Below are 19,798 nucleotides of genomic sequence, written 5' to 3' on the forward strand. Positions count from 1 at the left end.
TCAGAATATGAAATCACTTGGCATCGTTGTGGAATGTAGCAGAGGAGAGCAAACCCAGCTACAATGGTCTGGGCAAGCATTCATGCAAATGTGCATGATATTTTAATGGGAATTCAATGACCACAATACCAACTTCATATGTGCACTTACATTACCATGACAACCAGGAGCTATGGAATAATGCTTGCTTATGCCTGAACATTTAACATAATAGTTTTTCATGACACTAACAAAAATTAAATTGAAAAAGAACCTTAAGCCAAATTTGACCTAAAGGAGGAAAATTTACTTCTGAAAATAAACATCTAAAATGATTGCTGGCTGCATTTTCTTCTTAATTCTGAGAATATCTCCCAGGGTATATTAGTGTAGCAAAGTCTTGCCCATGACTGTTTTGAGTGGTGAATAGTAGAATTCTTAAGTGAAGATGACTTTGCAGCATGAACTTGAATAATAATTACAGCCACAGCTATGCTGGAAGCACTTATCTGACAACTGCTTCTCTGGGAAAGGAGCATTGCAAAGCCTGGCCAATTAATTAAATTTCTACAAAAAAATCTCTCCTGGAAGACTTGTTTTCAATTCCTGCCACATTAATTATTGAGAAGTAAATCACATCTAATAAACACTTACCATGTTCTCTGATCCTTTGCCTTCCTTCCATCGACTCCACATATAAAAACTGCCAGGTCCTGACATAATTTAAAAGGATGCCAATCTCTCTCTCTCTCTCTCTCTCTCTCTCTCTCTCTCTCTCTCTCTCTCTCTCTCTCTCTCATATCTGAGATTGACCAGGTTGGTTGGCACATGAAGAATTATACTGGCATTTTATATTCCCAGAACTCTTTCTTGGTATCCACTAAAGATGCTGCCGAAAGGAAGCTACGTGCATGGGGTTGAAGCTTTTCATGGAGGGATAGGTCATGAGAGCCAGGTATGATCCCAATTATCTAATATAGGAATGGAAGCAAAATGGCTCGAGGCAGAAAGGGCTAGTATTGCTGTCTCTAAGCTTCAGGAAATTCTGCTTCGAAGATATGGTCTGGGAAAGACAGGGGTAAGCCTAAAGAAAGTAGACTTTCAAGTACAGAAACTGACATTTGCATTAGCTTCTGTTTCCAAAAGGTTTCAGGATCTTAATGTAAGTTCTATTTGTTCTTTTCCTCAGTTCCAGCATCCGAAGTAGTCATACATCCTGTTTACTGTATTTGTAGGTAAGTTTGTATTTTATTTTATTTTATGTGATATGTATGAACCTTTTGCCTGAATGCATGTCTGAGCACCTCTTTTGTGTCTGGTGCCTACAGAGGCCAGGAGAAGGAAGGTATTCAATTTGCTGGAACTGAAGTCAGACAGTGTGTGCTAGGAATCAAACCTAGTCCTCTGGAAAAGCATAACTCTTCATAACTGAGCCATCTCTCCAGCTCCTGAAAGTCAATAATCTTGTAGCCTGAGTGTAGCCATAGCTACAACTCTTCTTTCTCTAAATCAAAACATCCTTTCGTTTTTTCCTCAAGTTGCTCTTTAGTTATAGGAACTGTTTTCTCTGAACATTACTAATGAACAAAACATTCCCTGTATAAGGCAACCATATTATTAAACGAATTAAATGAGTAACAGAAAGAAAATGTCATGTTTTATGTCATTGAAAGCCCTGAATTTAAAGATACATAAAATCATATGTGTGTATATAACTTGAAAGTAGAGCTGAAACTCTCTAGAGAACAAGCAGGAGAGAAGAGGATAGAGGCTAAGAAATACGATCAATGTATGCTCTGTACTATGCGTTTACATGAAAATGGTCTTGTGAAGCTTTGTATAATATCTTTAAAATCATTAAAAAGCCTTCCTTAATAATTAATGACAGCCCCACCAATTTCGTGTTGATGTTCACATTTATGAGATGGGAAAAACAAACTGTGGTGAGGTTGGGTACATGGTGAACCATGGTTCACTAATTTGTGGTTAGTTACATAATCACATTGTGTCTGTTTTCAAAACCTCACTCTGCTCTTTCTATTGCACTATGTATTCTAACTCTGAATCTTTGGTAACTAAGTCTGAGGTTGGAATTGAATGAAAAAAAGGAAATAAAAAAGGAAAGGACATAAGCTCTTCTAGATATGGTGGGAGAGAGTTTATTATATATAAAAGGGAAAGCATGACCAGAAGCATGGACATCTGGGAGAATCCAGCATGTACATGAGCACACTGAACTGGGCCATGTGAGGAGATTGTGTAGGGGAGAGAGAAGAGGAGTCACCAAGCAAGAGCACAGCCTGGGCCAGAGATTGGCCAAGAGAGTATACAGAAAGGACCAGCTAACCAAAATGGATGAATTAGACAAAGAAGTGCAGCTTGGAGAAGGGCAGCCCAGCTGCTGGAATGGAGACATTTAGGTTAGGGGCTGGGGAGTAGTACGTAGGACTGAGGGATGCTGGAAGAAACTGATGGCCAGGTGCACTTTGATATGTTAAATAGGTACCTCAGTTCTTTGTTCCTGGTGTGAGAACTAATAGTGATAAATTGAACTCTTACTATAGGTGCTACTGCCCACATGTAGACAATTATCTGTAGATTTGAGCCATCAATTATGACTATTTCCTCTGTCCACACTATCAAATGGCTTCCATTGTACTTCAGAGTACATTTGAGTACTATTTTGAGAAGACACTTATTATTCTAATGTCTATGCTGAGCCCATTTTCACTCCATGAAGCTCTTTTCATAAATGTCTCCAAAGGATTCTCCCAGACGTTCTGTATATAAAGATTGATGATATATACTACTTTATATTGCTGTCTTTGATTGCAAACTTAGAATAAGTTTTCTACATTCCAGGAGTCACTTACTAGGTATGTAGAATTTACACCTCTCTTTATTTTACTAATTTCATGAATCTGATAGGATGATAACTATTTACCACCTACAAACGGGGCAAGGTTACATGAAAAAAAAATAACTATTTAGTGATTACCTGTCAGTTTTCAGCCAAACTTTAACAAACAACTCAGAAAATAATATGATACAGTGCCTATCATCTTTACCTAACTTTGACCCATCACTGAAACTAGTACTGTTGTCCTTCAACAGTTTCATATGTGACATACTTGAATTGATGCATGACTAGGGGTTGGGATCAATAGTTCAGTACCATCTTGAAAAATCTTTTGTTAAAAACTGAAGTGCTCTTAGAGCCTGAAATTGGAGAACATTCACATCTGAGGAAACTAAATTTCACCTGAGACAGCTCATGAGTACAGGAAGCTCCAGAAAGGGAATTGTGGAAAGCAGGAAGTTAGGGGCAGTGAGACTCTCAAGACTGACTCAGGCTTGGAAATGCATGGGAGAGATAGCTTCAACCTCATGATTCATCTCATCAACTAAGAATGGTGGAGTTTCTTATCTCTGAGCCTGAGGAGTAGTGTGTCAAATTTTAGAGTCATCTATCTGTTATTCAGTGCTTCAGGATCTGAGAGCTCTAAAGTTTCTTCCATGTACTTGATATTCATGATTTCACTGTGTATTTTCTCTCAGAGGTAAAACCTGGATTTAAAAATATATGAAGGTATGTGACAGTGGTGTGTGTGTGTGTGTGTGTGTGTGTGTGTGTGTGTGTGTGTGTGTGTGTGTGATTTTAGGCCACAAAACAGTAAAGTAGAGATGGGTTAAATATAATAAGAGAATAAATAAATGGGGTAATGAAAATATGTGATATTGGCACATAAAGTCAAATCATGGGGGAAGAAAGGGAAGCAATTGCAGGGAGATGATAGGGACAGGAGGAAAGGGAGAGGAGTTAGTGAAAGCAAACTGTGCATGCCTTAATGAAACTTATTATTTTGTAAGCTACCCTAGAAAATCAATACTATTAAAAACATAAAAGCTGGTACATGTTTTCACTCAAATTTAAGTCTGGTGATCATTAATAAATATAGATTACCTTCACTGAGGAAACTTCTCTTTGCAACAAACAGAGACAATTACAGAAAAGCAGTGCCAATCAAAATGTTGAGTTATGATGCCCAGTCCCAATAGATATATCTGTAAAACACTCCCACACATAAAAGTTCTATGGAACATTGCAGAAGACAGGGCAAAATATTTAAGAGCCCCAGGACAATCTATGAGACCTCTAATAGTAGAGCCAGTGTTTATCCTTAGAGCACAAATGGACTTTGGGAGCCCATTCTCTATAGAGGGATACTATTGCAGCTCAGATACAGCAAGGAGGGCAGACTCCCTCCCTCAAAAGATATGACAGACTTTGATGGTCCTCCATAGAGGGCCTCACTATGCCTGGGGAGAAGGTGGGGGGTGGGTTGGGGGGTTGGTGGGGAACATGGGAGGATGGGAGGGTGAGGGAATGGGGGGATGGATATGTAAATATGAATGCCTCTCTAATATATATATATATATATATATATATATATATATATATATATATATATATCCAGGCTGTCAGCTGTGTCTCCAAGTTATGTCGGAATCTACACCCATAAAGTCTCACCAACATGACAGCCTAAACATGAACTGAATAAGGACAACTATAATAGACACACTAAAGTGTAAAGGGGGAAATCCCAGGAGACCTCAATCCTACAAAAGAACTACAGGCAACTAAGAAATGCTATGTGAAAAAAATTGTCTTTCCCCAGGGGAAAGCATACCAACTAGTTGTCCAATGCCAAGTGGTCATCCATAAAAACATATACTAGTAGTAGACAGATTAAAAAGGTTTTATTTAGGAATATATACACACATGTATATGCATGAAAAAGATTAGACATACATACACACACACACACACACATACATACATACATACATACATATATATATATCCATGAATTTGAAAGAATGCATGAGGGATATATGGAAGGGTTTAGAGGGATAGAGGGAGGAAAAAGAACATGGAAATAGTGTGATTATAATATGATCTTGAAAAATAAAATAAATAATTAAAAACACCAAGGACCAGATTTTCAAAGAACAAAACAGAATCAGAAAAAAAGAATAATGGGCCACTGTGGAAACCTTTCTTTAAGAAATAAATTAAGGCCTAAAGAAAGCACACGAGGTAAACACTGCTATCTGGTGCATATTTAACAATTGGCTCCCTTCAGGGAAAAATGGCCTGATTTTAATGGTAACTGATCTGTGTTATAAATACTTCCACTGTGTTCCATTTTAAACTGCTAAAGTGACGTCAGCACACTTGGATTTAGGGAACTTCATGTACATCATTTTGGTTTTTTTGTTTGTTTGTTTTGTCCCTGTTTTTCAAACAACAGAAGAACCTAAAAACAGACATAGATAATACTCAAAAAATAGTGTAATAATCAGGTAAGAATAAAGTAAGGCTTGAACATTTATATCTTCTATGTTAAATTTAATTAATAAAAGTTTTTTGGAATTTAATTTGAAATAATTATATTTAGCTGCTATATATGAAAAATTAATTGATTCTCTTGTATTAGTGCAAGCTTGTTCTGGGGTATCACAGGGAAGTTAATTAGAGCTGGCAGAAGTGCTATGCAAAGAAGACGATGTCTGAGAAGTGAACTGAGAAAGGCATCATTGTTTTAACCATTATCAGCAGTCCCACCATGATGCTCTTTGTCTGTTATAGGTATCACTGTTGCAGAAGATGTAGACTTATGACTTAGGAGGTCTGTTAGGGAGTAGGATGAATACCAACTCAATGACTAACAACTTCATAGGAAAAAGGCAATTTGGACAAAGTTCCAGGGACTTGGTGGGCTAAATGATCTTGTGGCCCTGATACTCAAATGAAGAACTAATATAGCTTATATGATTTATGAAAAAAGCTCTCTACTTTTGATCTCATCTCTCTCTGTCCCTTCCTTTCTGTCTTTCTCCTTTCTTCCCTTCATCCCTCCTTAATATGGCAACTTTAGGAAGTTCACAACATCCATCTTGATAATTTTTTCTAGCAAAGAAACAAGGAGGAGTCTAAGAGAGACATACATTGTCCCCTGAAGAAGGGGAAAGGGACAAGATTTCCTGAGCAAATTGGGAGCATGGAGGTAGGGAAGAGGGAGCTAGGAGAATGAGAAGGGGAGGAGGAGTGAGGAGGAAAGGAGGGAGCAGGAAGTTTGAGTTAGGGAAAGAATAGAAGACAGCAAGAGATACCATAATAGAGGGAGACATTATAGGTTTAAAGAGAATTCAGACACTTGGGAAATGTCTGGAGATCTACAAAGATGACACCAACTAATGATCTGAGCAACAAAGGAGAGGCTACCTTAAATGCCCTCCCCTGATAATGAGATGGATGACTAATTTATATGCCATCCTATAGCCTTCATCCAGCAGCTGGTAGAAGTAGAAGCAGACACCCACATCTAAACACTGAGCTGAAATGTAATCCAATTGCAGAGAAGGAGGAGTGATGAGAAAAATGGTCCAGCCCAGGCTGGTGAAACCCACAGAAACAGCTGACCTGAACAAGGGAGAGCTCTTGGTCCCCAGACTGATAGCTGGGAAGCCAGAATGGGACTGACTGATCCACACCCCATGAACATGGTTGTCAGTGAGGAAACCTCGAAAATCTATAGAGCCCTTTGTAGTAGATCAGTACTTATCCCTAGCATAGGAAGAGGGATACTCCCTGAGCCTAGACCCATAAATACTTAACAAACCAACTTTAAAAGTCTATGTATGTAACCAGCCTATTGAATATAAGCAGATGTTCCAATGACTGTGTTATAATAATTCAAATTATATTTTGGTAATCTAAGTATTCATTAAAGATTTCACTAGCAAATGCTGGAATTTAGTTTTCTAATGAAGTTGGGATTTAAATTTCTACTAAAGTTTATCTTTTATATTTATAAATGAGATAAATTCTTAATTTAAAATTTTCATTCATAATTAGACAGAAATGATTTTAATACTTTGTCACATCATCAGTCATTTAGATTATCTATCTGAAAATTAGATTATCAGAAGCGGCCAGTACTTTCATGAAAGAAAATGAAGCGAAAGCCAAAATGGAGAAATGCATCTGTCCCGAAATGAAAGAAATTCAGCAATATGGCAGGTTGTGACAATTTTAAACATTGGATGATTTTGGTTTCTAAGCATACCACACAATTTATTTTTCATTGCTCATTGTGGGGAGTAGGTACAGCATTATTTTCCATCACATAGCAATAAAATCTCTGAACATCTAAATGCAAGATGACAGTGGAGACATCTGCATTTCCTTGCCTACTGTTGCATCTTTTACAACCTGCCCACTCATTTCCTTTTTCTCCTCTCCTCTCCTTTTCTTTTTTCCACTCTTCCCACTTCATCTTTGTTCCCTTTCCTTTCTTTTAACCTTTCTTCCTGTCTTCTTTTCAGTTTTCATCTTCTTCCCCCTCTTTCTTTTCCTCAATCCCTTGGCCGCTATTCTTGCTTAACAATATATATTGTCATTTTAAAACCTCAAGCCATACAGAATGCTGAATCTCTATTACAACCCACTGACTGTTCTTTGTCACAGTTGGAGAATAGAAAAGTAACCCAAAAGAAATTAGTATTAATGGATATTCTGGCTTCCACAGTTTTAAGCCTATGAATTGCCCCAGTCTATATATGACCCCTTCTTTTTGACCAATTTTTGTTCAGATTTTGAGAAGCTAAACCAATGTTTAAGTTCTCTGAAATGCTTTTCATCTGCCTGGGTGTTCATAACATAATCTGTCTCAATTTTTTAAAATGTGTAATTTGTTATTAATATAGCCTTATCTTCTTCAAAAGCTTTGCATAAAAGAGCTTAGTCAACAGTAAAATATGACACATGATTTGTTAATAATTTTATGCAAGCATAGTCTTCCAAATATTTCAAATTTCAATATCAATATAATTCTATAGTTTTGATATTTACTTTTATTATATTTTCAGGAATGATGTATTAGATACATTTATAATAGAAGATTAAGTCACAGAATGCCAAGGGAAATTTGATTTTAAAAATATAAGAGATGAACCAATTTTCTTAAGCAATTTGCATATTTTGCTGGTAAAGTTCCTGTTTGGAAAGGGCTCAGATAAAAGATTTAGATTAAAGAATCCAAGGAAGAGTAACTATTAAAGATTTTTTATTATGAATTGAGAACTTTGAAAGTATTGCTTGAAGTTCATAACGTAACCTAGAAAGATAAGAATTATTATCTCAATTTTACATAGAAGGAAATTGAGAGTTAGAAGGATTAAATCAATTGCAAAATTTGTATAGCTAGTTAATCATCCTGCTGGAATTCAGATCCAGCTTATTACAACCACAGAGATGATTTTTTTTTCATTCTGTAGCACGAAATTTCTTCTCAAGATTTCACTATATTTGCCTGATCCTAATTAGCTTATAATCTCTTTCGAAGTATTGGAATGAAATTATTCATGAATTAAGTAAAATACACATGAATTTAATTAGTAAAAATACTTAAAACAGATGCAGAAAATATTTCTTTACCAAGAATATTATAATAACCTTAAAGTATGTGTAATTTTATAATCACTCAACTACATATTTCTGAGGCAAACTGTTTAAAAGATAATGTTAATGAATATCTATCAATTTATACAACTTGTCTGGTAAGATTTTAATATCTTCATTTTATAATTTGTGTTTTGTTGGGACAATTATCGGTAGGATATTTTGGGAAGGTGGATTTTCAAATTTGGATCACTTAATACTGCTTATTTATGTGTACCTCATTTTTCTCATTTATTATTTGAATAATCATTAGAGCATATAACTAAGATTTACTACTATCAATACTTTATGGAATATTGAAATTGGCAGAGACTACCTGCTGGATCAGAAGTCAAACAGGCCTCTAGAACTCCTGACCCCAACTTGGGCAGCAACCCCCTGTTTAACCACAGGACATACAAGCCAGAAGATCAAAGAAGAATAAGAAACCAAAGAATAAAACATTTATCAACAAAGACAAACCTAGAAATCAGCACCAAGACCTATAATCACCACAGATGCTGATGCCTAGACACCAGAATTAGAACATAATCAACATCAGCCAGGAAAATATGTCACCACCAGATCCCAGATCCCACTACATGAAGTCCAGAATGTTCCAACACAAATGAAACACAAGAAAAGACCTTAAAACAAAATTAAGATGATAGAGGTCCTTAAAGAAGTGAATAATTTCCTTAAAGAAATTGAGGAAAAGACAAATAAAAAAATGGAAGAAATGAGTAAATCTTTTAAAAAGTCCCCACCCAACCCTAACAATTGAGGGAAATGAATAAAACTGTTTAAGACCAAAAAATTGGAACCATATAGAAAACGAGGGAATTCTGGAAATGGAAAATTAGGCAAGTGAACAGGAACTACAGATGCAAGCCGAATTCAAGAGATGGAAGAGAGAACCAACAGAATACAAGAGATGGAACTGAAAGCCTCAGACATGGATAATTTAAAAAATAGATACAGTGGACAATGAAAATGTTAAATCTAAAAATATCCTGTTGGAAAACATCTAGGAAATCTGTGACACGATGAAAGACCAAACCTAAGAATAATAGGAATAGAGGAAGGAGAATTCAAGCTCAAAGGCCCAGAAAATAATTATAACACAACCATAGAAGAAAACTTTCCTAACCTAAAGCATGAAATGCCTATAAAGATACAAGAAGCATGCAAAACACCAAATAGATTGGACTAGAAAAGAAAGTTTCCTTACAACATAATAATCATAACATTAAATATACAGAACAAAGAAAGATCATTAAAGGTTGCAAAACCAAAAGACCAAGTAATGTATAAGAGTTGACCCATTAGAATTATACCTGACTTGTTAATGAGTCTCTAAAAGCCAAAAAGGCATGGACAGATGCCCTGCAGACTCTATGGGACCACAGATGCCAGGCCAGACTACTATTTTAGCAAAACTTTCAATCATCGTAAGTGGAGAAAATGAGATATTCTATGATGAAGACAAATTTAAACAATATCAATTCAGAAATCCAGGCCTAAAGAAGTTACTAGAAAGAAAATTCCAACACAAGGAAGTTAGCTACACCTAACAAAACACAGGAAGTAATTAATTTCACACTAGGAAAAACCAAACAATAGAGAAGCACCCCCCATAACACACACACACACACACACACAAAACACACACACACACACACACACACACACACAACCATCACCACCAACAACACCAACAACAGCAAAGTAAGAAGAATTAGAAATATTGATCACTGATATCTCTCTATATCAATATTCTCAATCAATAAAAAGACACAGACTAACAGAATGGATGTGAAAATAGGATCTATTATTCTGCTGCATACAGGAAACATACCTCAACATCAAAAGATAGACATTATCTCAGAGGAATGGGTTGGAAAAAGAAGCGAGCTGGTATAGATATTCTAATATCTAACAAAATAGACTTCCAATGAAAATTAATCAAGGAACTGGTGAGGGACAAAATGACATATCAGTTCTTAACATCTATTCCCTGGAAACAAGACATATACATCTGTCAAAGAGGCATCACTTAAACCCCATATTGGTATTCACACATTCATGATGGGATACTTCAATATTCCACTCTCACCATTGGGCAGGTCATCCACACAAAAACTAAACAGAGAAACACTGGAGTGCACACTTAATTAACCAAACCAATCGAACAGATATCTACATAACATTGTACAACAACACAAAATAATACACCTTTTCCTCAGCACTCATGGAGCTGTCTCCAAAATTTATCACAAACTTGGACACAAAGCAAGTATAAACAGGTACAAGAAAATTAGAATAATATGCACCCCATCAGACCACCATCAATTAATGATGGGTAACAACAAGGACAGAAACAAGAGAAAGCTCCCAAACACATAGAAACAAAACAGTTCTGTAATCAACAACAACAAAAAAATGGGTCAAGAAAAATAAAGACAGAAATTAAAGACTTTCTAGAGTTCAATCAAAATGATTGAATCCAAAGTTATGGGTCACAATTAAAGTGTTGCTAACTGGAAATTTCACAAAACTAAGTGACTTCATTAAATAAAAAAGAAGATAGCTCTTACTAGTCACTTAACAGCACATCTGAAAGCTCTAACAAAACAAAGAAGTAAGCATACCAAGAGGAGTAGAAGGCAGGAAATAAACTGAGGGCTAAAATCAATAAAAATAAAAAGAACAATACAAACAATCAATGAAGCAAAAAGGAGTTTCTTAGGAAAATGGGAATCAGCTTAAGATTCAGCAATTCCACTTCTAGGCATATACCGAAAGGATGCACATTCATACCACAAGGACATCTGTTCAACTATATTAATATATTCATAGCAGCATTATTTGTAATAGTCAGAACCTGGAAGCAACCTAGATGCCCATCAACTGAAGAATGGACAGAGAAAATGTGGTACATTTAAACAATGGAGTACTACTCAGTGGAAAAAAACAATGGAATCTTGAAATTTGCAGGAAAATGGATGGATCTAGAAGAAAACATCCCAAGTGAGGCAACCCAGTCACATAAAGATAAACATGGTATGTACTCACTCATATATGGATATAGACACACTGTGGAGGGTCTAGGCCCTGCTCCAAATATGACAGACTTTGAAGATGCCCCATGGAAGTCCTCACCATCCCTGGGGAGCAGTAAAGGGTTGAGACAGGGGGTCAGTGGGGGGCAGGGGAGGAGTGGAGGGAGAGGGAACTGAGATTGACATGTAAAAAAAGCTTGTTTCTAATGTAAATTTTAAAAAGTTAAAAACAATCTGCAAATCCCCCCCTCTCTAAAAAAAGATTTAAGAGCCTACAATCCATACTGCCAGAGAATCTAGGAAACAAGGAGGACCCTAAGAGAGACAAATATGTTACCTTGGAGAATGGAACGTGACAAGAGCTCATTAACAAAATTAGGAACATGGCGGGGGGGGGAGGTAGGAACAAGAGGAGGGGTGAAGGGGAAGGGAGAGGTGAATATGAGGCATCAGCAAGTTAGAGTCAGGGAAAAATAGAGGAGAGAAAGAAAAGAGACACCTTAATAGAGGGCGCCACTATAGGCTTAAAGAGAAATCTGGCACTAGGGAAATGTCCAGAGATCTACAAGGATGACCCCAACTAAGAATCCAAGCAATAGTGGAGAGGCTACCCTAAATGCCCTTCCCCTATAATGAGATTGACGACTACCTTAAATGCCATCCTAGAGGCTTCATCCTGTAGCTGATGGAAGCAGAAGCAGAGATCCACAGCTAGGCACTGAGCCAAAATCTTGGAACCCATTTGTAGAGAGGGAGGAGTGATGAGAAGAAGGGTCAAGACCATGCTGGTGGAAACCCACAGAAAGAACTGAACTGAGCAAGTGGGAGCTCACAGATCCTGGGCAACCAGGCCCCCTGAACATGGGTGTCAGTCAGTTAGGAGGCCTGGACAGTCTGTGGGGCTTCTGGCAGTGGAACCCATATTTATCTCTAGGGCATGAATGGACTTTAGGAGCCCATTCCTCAAGGAGGGATACTCTCTCAGCTAGATACATGGAAGAGGGCCTAGGCCCTTCCCCAAATGATGTGACAGACTTTGACGATCCCCCATGGAAGGCCTCACCTTCCCTGGGGAGTAGATGGGCCTTGAACAAGGTGTCTGGGGGGGGGGGTGGGAGGATGGGAGGATTGGAGGGAGAGGAAACTGGGAATATGTAAAATAAGATTGTTTCTAATTTAAATACAATTTTATAATAAAATATGGGGCACATATAAACAGAATTTTCAATAGAGGAATGTCAAATGGCTGAGAAACACTTAAATGTTCAACATCCTTAACCATCAAGGAAACGCAAATCAAAACAACTTTGGGATTCCATTTTAACCTGTTAGAACAGCTAAGATGAATAACACAAGAAACAGCTCATGCAGGTGATGATATAGAGCAAGGAGAACACGCTTTCATTGCCGGTAGGCATGCAAACTTGTACAGCCAAAATGGAAATGAATATGGGGCTTCCTCATAATGTTGGTAATTGATCTACTGCAACATCCAGGTATACCACACCTCGCCATATATCCAAAGGATGTTCTATTCTACCACAACTAACGTTGCTCAACCATGTTCATTATGGCTTTATTCATAATAGCCAGAAAATGGAAATAATCTTGATGTTGTTCAACAGAAAGACAGATAAAGAAAATGTGGTATATTTACACAATGGAGTGTTGCACAACTTTATAAAAATAATGACATCATGAAATTCTCATGCAAATAGATGGAACTAGAAAAATCATCCTGAGCTGGGTAACCCAGACCATGAAAAATAAAATTGGTATGCATTCAATTATAGTTGGTTATTGGGTGTTAAGTAAATGAAAACCAAGCTACAATGTGTAGACCTAGAGAGGCTAGGTAAAAGGAGGGCTATAAAGTGGATGCATAGATCTCCGAGAGAGAGAGAGAGAGAGAGAGAGAGAGAGAGAGAGAGAGAGAGAGAGAGAGAGAGAGAGAGAATAAATTTTATAGGAAGACTGGGATCTGGTAGGGATGTGAACAAGGGTATAAGGCGGAGGGGAGATGGGATGAAGTGAAAGTGCATTGAGAGATGGCTGGAATTGGAGAGCATTTGGGGGTGATGTGGAATCCTAGTGCAGTGAAAACTTCCTGAAATCTGTGAAGGGGATCATAATGAAGATGCCTAGTAATGTGGGGTTACAGAGTCTCAAGTAGCCATCTCTTGTCTCCATTTAAGGCTTCCAGGGCTGGGACTTCCATTAGCTGAGGGGGTCCTATGGAAATTCCCAAAACAATTCAAAACAAATTCCCAGGGGTTTGTTATGATAAAGTATTGCTCTCTGCAAACCAATAGTAGGGCCCCATTGCCAAGAACAACATCCAAAGAACTCATTGAACACAGAGAAGCTGAGCTGGTGTCTACATGGTGCCTGTACCTTATGCTCTAGTTTTTTTTTTTTTTCTTTTGTTTTTGTTTTTGGTGTGGGAAGGTACTCTGCAAGCTACAGTAAGGGAAATGTGGACATCAGTCCAGCCACAAAACCTTTGACTTCCAACCTGCCCTGCCTGCAAAATATGCTAGGGCTTGTGGAAATACCCAACCAATATCTAATTTGACTTAAGACCCAGTCCACAAGAGTCCCAGTCAGCCTATTCCTGACTCTGTTTTCATAACAAAGAATCAGAGACTAGACAGCCTGGAGACTTAGGTTAAACCCAAAAACTACTGGTCTAAAAAAAGTATTAATAAAATGATTTCTAATCATAACCTTCTATACTCATATTAGTGCCTTGCCCAGTCATCAGAGAGGCTTCTTCTGGCAACACATGGAAACAGATACAGAGACCCAGAGATAGATATTATGTGGAGAGAGACTCTAAATGGTATGTCTCAATCGAGTTCCTCCCCCTCAAAACTCAGGGAACCCCAAAGAAGAGAAACAAAGAGTGTCAGAGCCAGAGTGAATGGCGAACACTAGGAGAACAAGCTCTCTGAGTCAACTAAGAAAAGTGCATGTGAGCTCACTGAGACTGAAGCAGCAAGCACAGGACCTATACTGGTCTACACTAGGTCCTCTGCAAATATATTATACCTATTAGCTTAGTATTTTGATGAGAATCTTGATTATGAGAATAATTGGGTCTCTGTTCTTGTACCTGCCTTTGGGATTCTTTTCCTACTGTTGGGTTGCAGTGTTCAATTTCAGTATGATAGCTTTTCTCCATTTAGTATACTTTGTTTTGCCATGCTTGTTATTTCGTAGAAACCTGTGTTTTTTGTATTTTTGTTGTTGTTGTTTTTTATAATGAGAGACAGAAAGGAAGTGAATACAAAGGGGAGGGAAGTGATTAGGAATTGGAAGGAGTTGAGGGAAAGGAGAGTGTAATCAATATATATTGCAAAAAATCTATTTACAATAAAAAGAAAAAACCTAGTATTATATTTTCACTTTTAATTGCTTTTTGAATAAAAACTTAAAATTAAGAATTTGTCAAATCTATTTATATGTGATTGTAAGCTATAGAAATGTAATTTAAAATAAATTTATCAAGCAAAATGTGATACATAATTGAAGTTTCAACTATTTAGGTGGATGCAGAAGAAGGCCACTTTATCCCAGGAGTTCAAGACAATGATTCGAAGCATAGTGAAACCCTGTTTCAAATAAATTAAATCAATTAATAAGAAATAATTTCATGGGAGGTGCTGAAGGCCTATTCTTTGAACCTAGGAATCATGAAAGCAAGCAAACAAAAAAGATATCCAGTCTATGGATCTTTGTTACTGAATATAATGCCAAAATTCAGTGGGTTGCATAGAGACAATGCAGGGACAGGAGAATCACAAGGTCAAAGCCAGACATAGTGAGTTAGGGGTAAGCCTAAGCTACTTCAGATCCAAAATAAACAAACAAACAAATAAACATGAAAAAGTTAGACAGATGCATGTAGTATTGTCATCTTGTGTCTGGAATACTTTCTGTAACATCATGTCTTTGAATTCATCCACATTGTTAATATACCTACAGCACATTTTCTGCATTGATTAGTGGTGGTCAGTTAGACTGAAGTGGGATTTCTGGATCAAGTGGAAATTACATCTTCAAAGGCTTAATGAATCCCAGGACGATTTCCAGGGTGTTTGTGGCAATATACATACCCATCACAATGTGCAAGATTTCTTCTGACCTCATTTCCATAAACATCTTTAACTTTAATTTACATGTCTTTAAATTTTCAGTCCTATCTATTTTATATGTGACAACTGGATCTTTAGAGTCTTTCTGGATCCTCTACAGAATTTGTTCCCAGTGCCCATTCCACACTACTCTGAGACTGTGACTTGTCTTGTTCCAAGTTTGAATTAACGTTTAACCAAACCATGAAATTCAGCCAGTGCATAAACTCTGGCAAATGTCCAGCAATGGGTATCCCTCTCAAGTGTGTGGGCTAGATGACTGAATTCTTCTACCCGTAGAATTTGTCTCCATATGATCTCCATCCCATTGCCAGGACACTTCCTTGGACCACAGACTATGCTCTGAACTGGCATTTCTCTCAGCACCTGCCAGCTTATACACTGAGAACTTGTTTCTCATAAGTAGGAAGATTATGCTTGGTATTCAGTCCCAGCAAGCTGCAAACAATCACCATATACCAGAAACTACAAACATATTACTGAATATAGCACCCAATCATTACACATCTTTTAAATTTACCCAAGCAAAATAATAATTCTTTTCTTCCTGATTATTAAACAGCCATAGCAATGTGATTGTTCTTTTTACAAGTATGACAAAACTGTCAAAAAAATCCTATGAATCAAATTACTTTTAAAAGTATTACTGCCTTGGTAGGTTTCTGATGTAATCAGACCGATGTCTGAGAAAAACTATCTTCCCCCCAGTGCTGCAAAAGCTGAAGTGAAACTCAGCATTATTTCTTTTTAACATTCCCTGTGGTTATTAACTAACAGACTGCCAGTGCTGGAAGAGACTTTGAGGTCAGCAGCAGGTTCCTTTCTGAATAGGATAAAGGCAGTAATCTCAGTCTTCAAAAAATAAATTTTAGTTAAGCTAATTCCTCTTCCTCACTGAAGTTTTATCCATACTAAGATTCTTACTATTTCCATTTCTCTCAGTTATCTTCTTGGTGATTTTATAGTTACCAGTTATTTATTATAATATATTTATATTCATTCTTTCCTATAAGACAATATATTTTTTAACTTATTATCAATATGGTATTCTTCATTTGAGTCTTGGCAAGCAAATCTATGTCCTCATACAGAATAGGCAAGCACTCCACACTGAGCCACAACTCCATAGAATGTCACTTTTATTATTTTAAAATTTTTCATTGTTATGAAACTAGTAATCAAATGTAATCATATCTTTTCTTAGAGAAGACTTGCCCACTGGGAAGCACTGATATCTCTATATTGCCAGTGTCCTTGAGGTCTCTCTGATGTAGTCTTCTTGTTTAGTAGCTTGGCCCTCTGTTGACTCTCTTTCACCTTGAGTGAATATTCTGAGCCCTGTGTCTTTGCTTATGAGAACATATTGTTGCAGTGGCTCAAGAAATGTATTACTAAGTAAAGATAAGACATTTTGTCAGCATGAGTCTCAGTATACCCCTAGATTGAAAGACAGTCAAAATCTAGTGACACTTGAAAAGCAACCTTTCATCTTTTAATGGACATTCTCATATTATTATGCTAACAGGCAAACCAAATGCCAATTTTTTCTTAGATATCATCTCCAAATTATACTTAAAATGAGTGTATTCCATTCTTTGTGTGATTTTCCCTGACCTGCTTCAACACCATTTTATTTTAACTCCTTTAATCATGTATCATCACATTGTAACACAAATTTCCCTCCTAAAATTATCTAGACCCCAGGAAATGAATAACCAGGAGTCTTCCTGTATTATTACAAGATATTTGTTGTATTTTTATTTCTAGATTTGAATTGTGCCATTGAAATATTCTGGATGATTTGTATAAGAATTGATGGGTTACTATCCACTTAGTATCATAACTCAATTGATTAACTATAGATTTTACTTTACCACATAACTAATTAATGGGGGAAGTTCTTCTGTTTATATGTTTGTCTTATTGGTTCATAAATAAAGCACTGTTGGCCAATAGGAAACCAAGATAGGTGGGGCTAAGTGTCAAGGAGGATTGTTGGAAATGTAGTAAATACAGTAGTCACCATATTATCCCAGGGAAAAGAGGATGCATGCCATTGGTGTCCTCGATAAGTCTTTATAAAATATATAGATTAATGTTTATGGTTGATACTTAAAACAGAGCTAACAAATAAGAAATCCTAGTCATTGGCCAGCAGCATTGTAACTAATATAAGACACTATGTGTTATTTGGGGGCCCTAATGTGGTGGCAGAATTCAGGCAGCTGGCAGAAAGAGTTATCGTTACAACTAATTACTACTAAAATACAGTGGCAGACATCTGAAATGTGGTAAATAAACAAATGTATGTGTGTAGCACAGGTAATAAATAAATAAAGTGCTTAGTTTTGACATTGTAATCCACAAGAATTCTATATCATTTGAATGTCAACAATAGAAAAAATATAATCAGGTTGTGGGAACCATTTATTGTGAAGAAAGGAATACTATATGTCTAAAGAAATTTTTAAATTGTATGTGTACGGGTATTTTGCTTGCAGGTATGATTGTACATCAAGCATTTACCCAGTGTATAAGGAGACTGAAAGAAGGAACTGGGTTAACTCACCTAAAAGTAGATTTTCACACAGTTGTGAGCCACCATGTGAATGTCAGAGCAGCCAGTGATATTAACTTCTGAGTCATCTTAACATCCCCTATTTTATACCTTAAATGGTAGTGACTTATTTTTTGAAATAGAATTCTAAGTAATTATCAGTAGCAATGTGCAATATAAGACTCACATTTAAAATGACCAAAAAAATCCTCTACCCTCAAAAATGCATATATGTATACGTGTGTGTGTGTGTGTGTGTGTGTGTGTGTGTGTGTGTGGTGTAAGTTTGTGCATAAATATAAAGAGATTAATGTGTATTCCATTTATCCCTTTAGAATATTTTGCTGGGAAATGAAGTAGGAGCGTGTTCATAATAAACGTGTTTCCATACATATTTATTTGGATTTTGCCGTAGGAATCCCTGAGACATGGCCTAGCAGTTGTCAAGACCTTTCTATTTGGATGACCTGTGCCTACTCCTTGAGGCTCCCAGCCTTCTCTTTCTAATTAGAGATTCATCATTGCTGTCTGACTTAATACTGTGTTTTCTCATTTCTGGCATTATCTGAGGCTTCAGCTACACTCGCTGTGACAGAAGCTGACATGGAAGGTTTGTTTATGCAGCTTGAGGCCATCAAATCCCTTAGGTCTCTTTTGGAATGTTTCCCAAGATAAACTTCTTCCCTTCAGTGCCTTCTGGTAAACTTACATTTCTTGGACTTATTTCATTTCTCCTACTTCCATATATTCCTAATATTCACCTTCCTTTCTGTATCCCATTATTCATGGTGAGTAATTTCTACCCTATATTTTCACCTAAACACCATATAGTTATTTAGTTCTTGGAACTGACTAAATTGTAGAATACATTGAAAAAACTATATGCTGAAAGAATTCTAGACTCTGGGGTTATGGATCAACAGGTGTTCTCCAAAGAGAACTTTATATCTTAGGCTCTGTGGACCAGACAGTTTCTGTTACAGTGAATCAGCTGTGCCACTGGAACACAGAAGCATCCATAGATTTTTTTCCCACTTTTTGCTAAAGTGAAAAAAATCACTTTTCCTTTTTTAACCATTTTTTATTTTAAAACCAATCTTTTCTCATTTTACATACCAATCACAGTTTTCATTCCCTTCTTCCCTCCCCACTCCCCCCTTCTAACCTCTCCTTCCCCCTACCCCATGCCCCACCCACTCCCATGGGGAGTCAACGAACTCTGGCACCATAATTTGAGGCAGCATCAGGGCCTTCTCCAAATATATGGGGTGAGCAAGGTATCCTACCAAAGAGAATGGGCTCCAAAATGCCAGGTCAAGCATTAGGGAAAAATCTTGGTCTCACTGTTAAATGGCCCCATAAACTGTCCAAGACACACAATTGTCGCCCATATTCAGAGGGCCTAGTTTGGTCCTATGCATGCTCCACCACTGTCAGTCCAGAGTTAGTGAGCTCCCACTAGCTCAGGTCAGCTGTTTCTGAGGGTATCCCCAAATTGGTCTAAAAACCTTTGCTTATGTTATCACTCTTCCTTCTT

General features: G+C 37.1%; 1 protein-coding gene across 3 annotated transcripts in view; it reads left to right on the forward strand.

Annotated features, from left to right (window-relative positions):
• LOC100768684 (glutamate carboxypeptidase 2) overlaps positions 1 to 19,798 on the forward strand; it is a 138,870-nt gene that overhangs the window by 5,746 nt on the left and 113,326 nt on the right. For all 3 annotated transcript variants that reach the window (XM_027407583.2, XM_027407582.2, XM_027407581.2), the window contains exon 2: positions 1,169 to 1,214. The gene's annotated coding sequence lies outside the window, so the exon portion shown is untranslated. The remainder of the gene's footprint in view (positions 1 to 1,168; positions 1,215 to 19,798) is intronic.

Source organism: Cricetulus griseus, chromosome 3 (assembly GCF_003668045.3).
Source record: "Cricetulus griseus strain 17A/GY chromosome 3, alternate assembly CriGri-PICRH-1.0, whole genome shotgun sequence".
NCBI lineage: Eukaryota > Metazoa > Chordata > Mammalia > Rodentia > Cricetidae > Cricetulus > Cricetulus griseus.